The sequence below is a fragment of the Scylla paramamosain genome, chromosome 12, assembly GCF_035594125.1.
Source record: "Scylla paramamosain isolate STU-SP2022 chromosome 12, ASM3559412v1, whole genome shotgun sequence".
Lineage (NCBI taxonomy): Eukaryota > Metazoa > Arthropoda > Malacostraca > Decapoda > Portunidae > Scylla > Scylla paramamosain.
In genome coordinates, this window is record NC_087162.1 from 16362948 (window position 1) to 16372947 (window position 10000).

Genomic DNA, 10000 nt, shown 5'->3' on the forward strand with positions numbered 1-10000 from the left:
GTGTGTCTGTCTGTCTGGTTGTTTGTTTGTTTGTTTTTGTCTTTCTGTCTGCTTGTGTGTAAGTCTGTCTGTCTGTCTTTCTGTCTGTCTGTCTGTCTTTCTGTCTGTCTGTCTGTCTGTCTGTCTCTCTCTCTCTCTCTCTCTCTCTCTCTCTCTCTCTCTCTCTCTCTCTCCCCTCAAAAAATAAATAAATAAAAATAATAATGGCTAATTCAAGAAAGAGACAGAGACGAAAGAACAAATCCTCCCTTTTCACTCTTCCACGCTTCCCTCTGAGCGTCACTGATGAGGACACAAAGACACAGACACACCCGTAGCGGAATTCACCTCTTCTGGGAAACTATCATACCGCGTTCCTATCACTGGCGAATCCCCATCACCTCTCCTACTCCTCGCCTCCTCGCTGCACCAACACCACCTCCAACACTACCTCACTTCACCACCACGAGGATTCTACACCAGATCAAGATTACCGAACTCACACACCAGCTGACTCTGTGTGTGTGTGTGTGTGTGTCTGTGTGTGTGTATGTGTGTGTGCGTGTGTGTGTGCGTGTGTATGTGCGTGGGCGGGTGGGTGGGTGGGAAGAGTGGGTGGGTTTGTTTGCCTGTCTGTTTGTCTTTGTTGATGTACTCTTATTTTAGTATTCGTGTGTGTGTGTGTGTGTGTGTGTGTGTGTGTGTGTGTGTGTGTGTGTGTGTGTGTGTGTGTGTGTTCGTACCAATCTGTCTTTCTGCCTGTCCGTCCGTCTGTTTGTCTGTGTGAATGTAGCATTTTTCCTCCCTATTTTTAGTATGTATCCGTGCTGTGTGTGTGTGTGTGTGTGTGTGTGTGTGTGTGTGTGTGTGTGTGTGTGTGTGTGTGTGTGTGTGTGTGTGTGTGTGTGTGCGTGTGTGTGTGTGTGTGTGTGTGTGTGTGTGTGCGAGGGTGGCCTGGGGGTGGGTGTGAGCAGCAGCAGCAGCGGCAGCAAGAGGACAGCTGAGTGCGGTGTTCCTGTGAGGCACCACCGCCGCCTCCAGGCTCCGTCCATCTCCACGGTAAAAGTCGCCGCCCAATTTTCCTGCGTGTTTTTCCCTTCTCTCGCCTTTCACGATGGTAATCCGGCTAAAAGCCAAAATTTAGCCGATTTGGAGCCAGGTTCTCTGCCGCACGCCACAATATTCACCAGCCAGAGCCCCTAATTCCGCTGGCAGGGAGGTCCGTCACGCGAGACTGAGCCCTCCGCAGCCTGCACGGAAGCCCCATGTACCCGGCCATAGTCCCCGTAACTCAATACTCACAAGCAGATTTGGCTCATTTTCACTCGGGTTGCGGGGACAAAGGAGACTCACCTCTAGGCCCACCGGCGCTGAGGGCGGGAATGGGTCGCGGGGGGAGGCCACTTGCAGGGCGTTTGTCTTGCCTGAGTGTGGTCGAGGCCCGGCCGGTGTTACAGGAATGGACACAGGTAAATGGATTTTTGTGTCTTGTCCAGCCAGGTCGCTTAGGAACCTGGGCCATGGGTATAGCGACAACCCCGCTTAGCTGTCCCTCTCACTGCCATCTCCGCTACCTTGTACGTCATGATATTCTGCCCTGCGTTCCTTGGCACAATTGTCAATGGCATGTGAAGAATGAGAGGGAGGAACAGCCTGTGTTTCGCGCGTGGCGGCGGGAAGGGTTCATCTGCTGGGGTTGCGGGATGGGGATGGAGCCGTGGGGATCAGCTGAGAGGAGACAGAGACAGAGAAAAAGGAGATAAAGATGCCGGGATATACAACGTCTTTTCCATCCCGCCTCAGGGCCGCTGTTTGCATATCACCCGGGTTTATTTATTTCTGTGTTTAAATGTGGCAGAAGAAAGATGGAAGGAAGGGAAAGAGATCAAGTGAAGATAGACATCGTTGTGTGTGTGTGTGTGTGTGTGTGTGTGTGTGTGTGTGTGTGTGTGTGTGTGTGTGTGTGTGTGTGACTGTGTGTGTGTGTGTGTGTGTGTGTGTGTGTGTGTGTGTGTGTGTGTGTGTGTGTGTGTGTGTGTGTGTGTAGAGCTTAGCATAGGAAATGTGAAGACTCAGAATACGCATTACGTTTGCATTTCTTTTGTTCACCATCCACTTATACAGCATAAAAAAACAGTACAACTTTCACCCTCTGATCTGGAAGCCTTTGAAATGACCGAATGTAAGTCTACGCACAGAGACACCCATGATTCATTACCAAATGGTGATGATGGTGTGAAAGAGTCTGGTTGACAAGGACACCAATTGAATTTAATCTCCTTTTCTTTTATTTGTCCTTTCTTACACAGTTATTTATGTGAGACAGCTAGTGAATTATTTGCCTACAGATGAGAATTTAATTTGTGATTTACTGATATGTTTTACCAATTATTTATGTTACACATGGCACACATAAAGTGAGGTGTGTAAAGTGTTATAATCCAGACCTGTCTGCTATCTAATGAGACTGTGGAAGATCTGTCCTCATACATGACAAATTGATTTCATTAATCTAGAAGAAATTTCATTTTGTCAAGAAGCGTGTTTTAATGTGGAAAGTCTGACTGGTTACACGGTTTACGATCAGAGTCCGCCCCTCTGCTTCCAGTAAAACCGACCTGGATTGGACGATTTTTTATTTACTCTTCTATTGAATGGGCCGCTGTGTGTGACATCAGTTGTACTTTGTGAATTAACCTCGGCTCATTAAGTCGCTTGCACGTTGCTTCTCCACCCGCGACCATGAAATAATTTTTCACATTTTTAAGTCACGACACCCTGTCTATGGAAGACAGATCAGAATAAAGGAAATTTTCTGTCACCTTCCTCGTGCTGTTCGGGCAAATTGGATTTGTCTGGTCAGGCGTGAGCGGTTCTGACTGGTTGCTCCTTGCCGCCACCGGTCGCTGCCGGTCAGAAGTGGCACGCGTGTAACACAGCGTGGCTAGTGTCCGTCAGACTGCCGCAGTAAAACGCACCAAGGGTTATCACTGTCCGTCTTATTCCTATTCACATTTTATTTACAGCATTCTGTCATTCATATGAATGGTAACGAACATTGAAACAGTTTGTTTAACTTTTGTTGGCTCTAAGCTTATGTTAGTCTTTGTTCGTTGTAATCTGCTTCTGGCAACCCGTCGCAGCGTAACAGCGTCCCACAACGACGCAGTCTGTCAGCGTTGCCCTGCCTCGGGGATCGGACGAGCGGCTTGAGAGAGTCTGAAGAGAGAGACTCGGCTTGGCGCTCAGTCTGTGGTCCTCTCTCGTGTCTGATACCTGTATCCTTTGTACTCCTGAACATTAAATGTGATGGATTTAGTGATGCGTTTACCGCTCCCTACCACATATTGCTGACAGCAGAGCAGCCAGAACATATAGATGGCAGCGGTAGTTACTCTGTACCCGCAATAAACTTCACTCTTTAGTCATATTAGTTTAATTCGTGTTCAATCACAACCTTACTATGCCCAGACTGTATACATACATACATACATATATATATATATATATATATATATATATATATATATATATATATATATATATATATATATATATATATATATATATATATATATATATATATATATATATATATATATATATATATTTTTTTTTTATTTATTTATTTATTTATTTTTATTTTTTTTCACATATCAGATTTGTATTATCATTTCATCCTGAACGTGAACTCTTTCACAAACAGTAAAAAGGTATATATGAGTGTGCAGGATTTCAGGCTAGAATATGAGATCGCGATAAGTTCTAAGGTTTCTAAAAAAACATGTCGTAATTTTCATCCACACTCCTAAATGTTAATAAGTACAAACTTTGCACAGTGGCAAGTGGCGGCAGGTGCTTGACACAAGCGAATATCGCTCTCAGTAAGGAGAAACTTGCCGAGGAGAGTTGTGAAGAGTATCGCGTTACCTCTGAAGACTTATGAAGCACGGAGCTCAGTTAGACTCATCTGAGGCACCGCCACGCTGACTGGCACTTGTGGAAAAATTTTGTCGCGAGTGTTCGTGATTCTTCCTAACAATGTGTGTAATAGCAATGCGATTTCATCCGCTAGAGATGGAAGTAAATCTTCATAAAACAAATAGATTTCAAGATCTGAAAAAAACAAGATGAGCAAAGATCTTAAACATCTCCATAAAGTGCATCGCACAATCATCCGCTCATTTTGGGTTACTGGTTCTCGACTCTCATCCACCTCTTGCTTAGTCTTCCTTCTTCCTGCCTCCTGTTTATTGAGGTCTAGTTTGTCCACATTTATTCTTTCTATTTTTATTTGAAAGGTTGCTGGCAACCGGCTAAAAACCACACAGAAGGAAACACGACCAGACATGTAAAGAAAGTATTATTAATATACATTGCTGTGAATATGCTTTGATGTTCCTACTTTAATGGAAATTAAGGAGAAAAGATAAATATAAAAATGTACAGCGTTCTAGTCCTTAACAGTGAAAAGGATGACTAGGTAAAGGCTTAAAAAGATTCATAAAGACAAATCAAAACTATAAGTAAGTAATCAGAAATATGAGAACCTTTATTTGGAATAAACTTAATGTGTATAGCAAAGAGCAGGTGAACAGACAGTATAGACGTATTGTTTCTAAAGAAAATTATATGGATTCCATAAGGACTGCATATAACCTTTCCGATAGTTGTGACCAAAGAAGGCATTATTGCAAAGAGGCTTAATATCAGACCTATCATTTAGTGAGATGAAGGGTAGTTGTCCATATTACAGGAGAGAACTGATAACGGTCTATTACACTCACTATAGAGGAGAATAATGAAAGATACAAGAGATGAGAAATATTCCTAACAAGATGAGATTAAAACTTTTGGATTTGAATTTGTAACAGAGACGTAGATTGAAAGGGTTCTTATGTAAATATTAAAGTGGCAGAAGAGATATAACAAGGATAGTGTTAACAACGTCCTTACGAACAGTAATCACAAAAGGACTAGAAGTAACGGGTTTAAGTTTGGTAAAGTTATACTGAAGAGAAAAAGGAAGAAGTGGATTCTCAGATGGGATTGCTAGATAGATGACAAGAATAGACTCGGTAGTCAGGTTGCTAGTGCCGAACAGGGGGCTCTTAAAGAAGATTAGATGGATTTATGGATAGATCCATCTGATAGATGATAGGTGGATGATATAAGAAGGAATATTTTATATAGGAACTGCCACGTACAGGCATAATGCTTTCATATAGCTTACCCTGTGTCTTTAGCTTCGTCTGGGAAAAGGAAACCATTGAATTCTGAATAGAGATCTGAGCAAAGAGCTAAGCTGTGGATATAGAGAAGACAGTCAGTAATAGATATGAACGGGAAATTACGGAGAATACTCTAAATATTATTTGTTATATACAATACCACAAGTTGTGAGAGAAGTTTGACTTGGCAAATTTTAACATTTCATATCAATGGAACAAGGTACATTATAGAGCAGATTCTACATAACTTCAGGAAGAATGATAGAAGTTATGAATTTCAGGACGGCGCGTTGTCATTTGTGAGTCTTCTTTTCCATCCTTGACATCACGAAAGCAACCTGAACAAAACCAAAGCCTCCCGACAACAGTGTTTTCATGTGCTTGGTTCCAGTCAAGTATGGTATGAAAGAAGAGTAATCTAGTTCAGAACCCGTGAATGTCTCAGTGTATCTTACCTGTGTGCAACAGTTCAGAGTCTGTTTCCTGCCTTGGTTACAAACACATATGTGAGTGATTACTGACTGTTCACTTCATGTTTCACAATGATTACAATACTTTAATGTTTTGATGTGTAATTAACATAAAGATGAATTAAATGATTAATTAATTATTGATATGATCTCTCTAAATATTATGAAAAAAACAATCGCCAAGTATTGTACACACACACACACACACACACACACACACACACACACACACACACACACACACACACACACAGACACACTAATGATCAGTGAGTTGACCTGTGGCGGTGGATTCAAAGCGAGCAGGTCTGCTAGAAGTCAGACCGTATGTCACACTCGGCCAAGACGCCTCAATCAGCGTAGCGTGACATCGGTTTAGTGCCCCAAAGTATGACACCTTAAGCCCTTTACCGGCCCCAATACCCGCCAGTAAGAAGTTAACAATATTAGGGAGCCCTTCATGCCGTGTAGGAATCATACACCATGATGCTCTTATGATATATACATATATATATATATATATATATATATATATATATATATATATATATATATATATATATATATATATATATATATATATATATATATATATATATATATATATATATATATATATATATATATATATATATATATATATATATATATATATATATATATATATATATATATATATATATATATATATATATATATATATATATATATATATATATATATATATATATATATATATATATATATATATATATATATATATATATATATATATATATATATATATATATATATATATATATATATATATATATATTTTTTTTTTTTTTTTTATTTATTTATTTATTTATTTATTTATTTATTTTTTTTATGTAGGAAGGATACTGGCCAAGGGCAACAAAAATCTAATAAAAAAAATGCCCACTGAAATGCCAGTCCCATAAAAGGGTCAAAGCAGTGGTCAAAAATTGGTGGATAAATGTTTTGAAACCTCCCTCTTGAAGGAATTCAAGTCATAGGAAGGTGGAAATACAGAAGAAGGCAGGGAGTTCCAGAGTTTACCAGAGAAAGGGATGAATGATTGAGAATACTGGTTAACTCTTGCGTTAGAGAGGTGGACAGAATAGGGATGAGAGAAAGAAGAAAGTCTTGTGCAGCGAGGCCGCGGAAGGAGGGGAGGCATGCAGTTAGCAAGATCAGAAGAGCAGTTGGCATGAAAATAGCGGTAGAAGACAGCTAGATATGCAACATTGCGGCGGTGAGAGAGGGGCTGAAGACAGTCAGTTAGAGGAGAGGAGTTGATGAGACGAAAAGCTTTTGATTCCACCCTGTCTAGAAGAGCAGTATGAGTGGAACCCCCCCAGACATGTGAAGCATACTCCATACATGGACGGATAAGGCCCTTGTACAGAGTTAGCAGCTGGGGGGGTGAGAAAAACTGGCGGAGACGTCTCAGAACACCTAACTTCATAGAAGCTGTTTTAGCTAGAGATGAGATGTGAAGTTTCCAGTTCAGATTATAAGTAAAGGACAGACCGAGGATGTTCAGTGTAGAAGAGGGGGACAGTTGAGTGTCATTGAAGAAGAGGGGATAGTTGTCTGGAAGATTGTGTCGAGTTGATAGATGGAGGAATTGAGTTTTTGAGGCATTGAACAATACCAAGTTTGCTCTGCCCCAATCAGAAATTTTAGAAAGATCAGAAGTCAGGCGTTCTGTGGCTTCCCTGCGTGATATGTTTACCTCCTGAAGGGTTGGACGTCTATGAAAAGACGTGGAAAAGTGCAGGGTGGTATCATCAGCATAGGAGTGGATAGGACAAGAAGTTTGGTTTAGAAGATCATTAATGAATAATAAGAAGAGAGTGGGTGACAGGACAGAACCCTGAGGAACACCACTGTTAATAGATTTAGGAGAAGAACAGTAACCGTCTACCACAGCAGCAATAGAACGGTCAGAAAGGAAACTTGAGATGAATTTACAGAGAGAAGGATAGAAACCGTAGGAGGGTAGTTTGGAAATCAAAGCTTTGTGCCAGACTCTATCAAAGGCTTTTGATATGTCCAAGGCAACAGTAAAAGTTTCACCAAAGTCTCTAAAAGAGGATGACCAAGACTCAGTAAGGAAAGCCAGAAGATCACCAGTAGAGCGGCCTTGACGGAACCCATACTGGCGATCAGATAGAAGGTTGTGAAGTGATAGATGTTTAAGAATCTTCCTGTTGAGGATAGATTCAAAAACTTTAGATAAGCAGGAAATTAAAGCAATAGGACGGTAGTTTGAGGGATTAGAGTGGTCACCCTTTTTAGGAGCAGGTTGAATGTAGGCAAACTTCCAGCAAGAAGGAAAGGTAGATGTTGACAGACAGAGCTGAAAGAGTTTGACTAGGCAAGGTGCAAGCACGGAGGCACAGTTTCGGAGAACAATAGGAGGGACCCCATCAGGTCCATAAGCCTTCCGAGGGTTTAGACCAGCGAGGGCATGGAAAACATCATTACGAAGAATTTTAATACGTGGCATGAAGTAGTCAGAGGGTGGAGGAGAGGGAGGAACAAGCCCAGAATCGTCCAAGGTAGAGTTTTTAGCAAAGGTTTGAGCAAAGAGTTCAGCTTTAGAAATAGATGTGATAGCAGTGGTGCCATCTGGTTGAAGTAGAGGAGGGAAAGAAGAAGAAGCAAAGTTATTGGAGATATTTTTGGCTAGATGCCAGAAATCACGAGGGGAGTTAGATCTTGAAAGGTTTTGACATTTTCTGTTAATGAAGGAGTTTTTGGCTAGTTGGAGAACAGACTTGGCATGGTTCCGGGCAGAAATATAAAGTGCATGAGATTCTGGTGATGGAAGGCTTAAGTACCTTTTGTGGGCCACCTCTCTATCATGTATAGCACGAGAACAAGCTGTGTTAAACCAAGGTTTAGAAGGTTTAGAACGAGAAAAAGAGTGAGGAATGTACGCCTCCATGCCAGACACTATCACCTTTGTTATGCGCTCAGCACACAAAGACGGGTCTCTGACACGGAAGCAGTAGTCATTCCAAGGAAAATCAGCAAAATACCTCCTCAGGTCCCCCCAACTAGCAGAGGCAAAACGCCAGAGGCACCTTCGCTTAGGGGGATCCTGAGGAGGGATTGGAGTGATAGGACAAGATAAAGATATGAGATTGTGATCGGAGGAGCCCAACGGAGAAGAAAGGGTGACAGCATAAGCAGAAGGATTAGAGGTCAGGAAAAGGTCAAGAATGTTGGGCGTATCTCCAAGACGGTCAGGAATACGAGTAGGGTGTTGCACCAATTGCTCTAGGTCATGGAGGATAGCAAAGTTGTAGGCTAGTTCATCAGGATGGTCAGTGAAGGGAGAGGAAAGCCAAAGCTGGTGGTGAACATTGAAGTCTCCAAGAATGGAGATCTCTGCAAAAGGGAAGAGGGTCAGAATGTGCTCCACTTTGGAAGTTAAGTAGTCAAAGAATTTCTTATAGTCAGAGGAGTTAGGAGAGAGGTATACAGCACAGATAAATTTAGTATGAGAATGACTCTGTAGTCGTAGCCAGATGGTGGAAAACTCGGAAGATTCAAGAGCGTGGGCACGAGAGCAGGTTAAGTCATTGCGCACATAAACGCAGCATCCAGCTTTGGATCGAAAATGAGGATAGAGAAAGTAGGAGGGAACAGAAAAGGGGCTACTGTCAGTTGCCTCAGACACCTGAGTTTCAGTGAGGAAAAGAAGATGAGGTTTAGAAGAGGAGAGGTGGTGTTCTACAGATTGAAAATTAGATCTTAGACCGCGAATGTTGCAGAAGTTAATGAAGAAAAAGTTGAGGGGGGTGTCAAGACACTTAGGGTCGTCGACGGAAAGGCAGTCCGACCTGGGGACATTTATGGTCCCCTCCCCAGATGGGGACTCCGAGGCTGGTGTAGGAGTCGCCATGATTTTAAAATTTTTGGAGTGAAGGGTGTGTGTGTTATTAGGTGCTTGTAGTTTTGTGTGGAGGAAAAGAGTTGTCTTTAGAGGGCAGGCTGTGACTACCCCCTTGTGTTGTGAGACACAAAGGGAAACGTTCAGTGAGGTCACAGCTGGGTTTAATGATAAGTTCACAGCACCCCTGAACAGTGCTTTAGACCTCACTGGGAGTAATTATCGTTTCGGTAGGTGTCTACTGCCTCCTCCATTAATATTATTATTATATATATATATATATATATATATATATATATATATATATATATATATATATATATATATATATATATATATATATATATATATATATATATATATATATATATATATATATTATTATATTATTATATTATTGTATTATATAT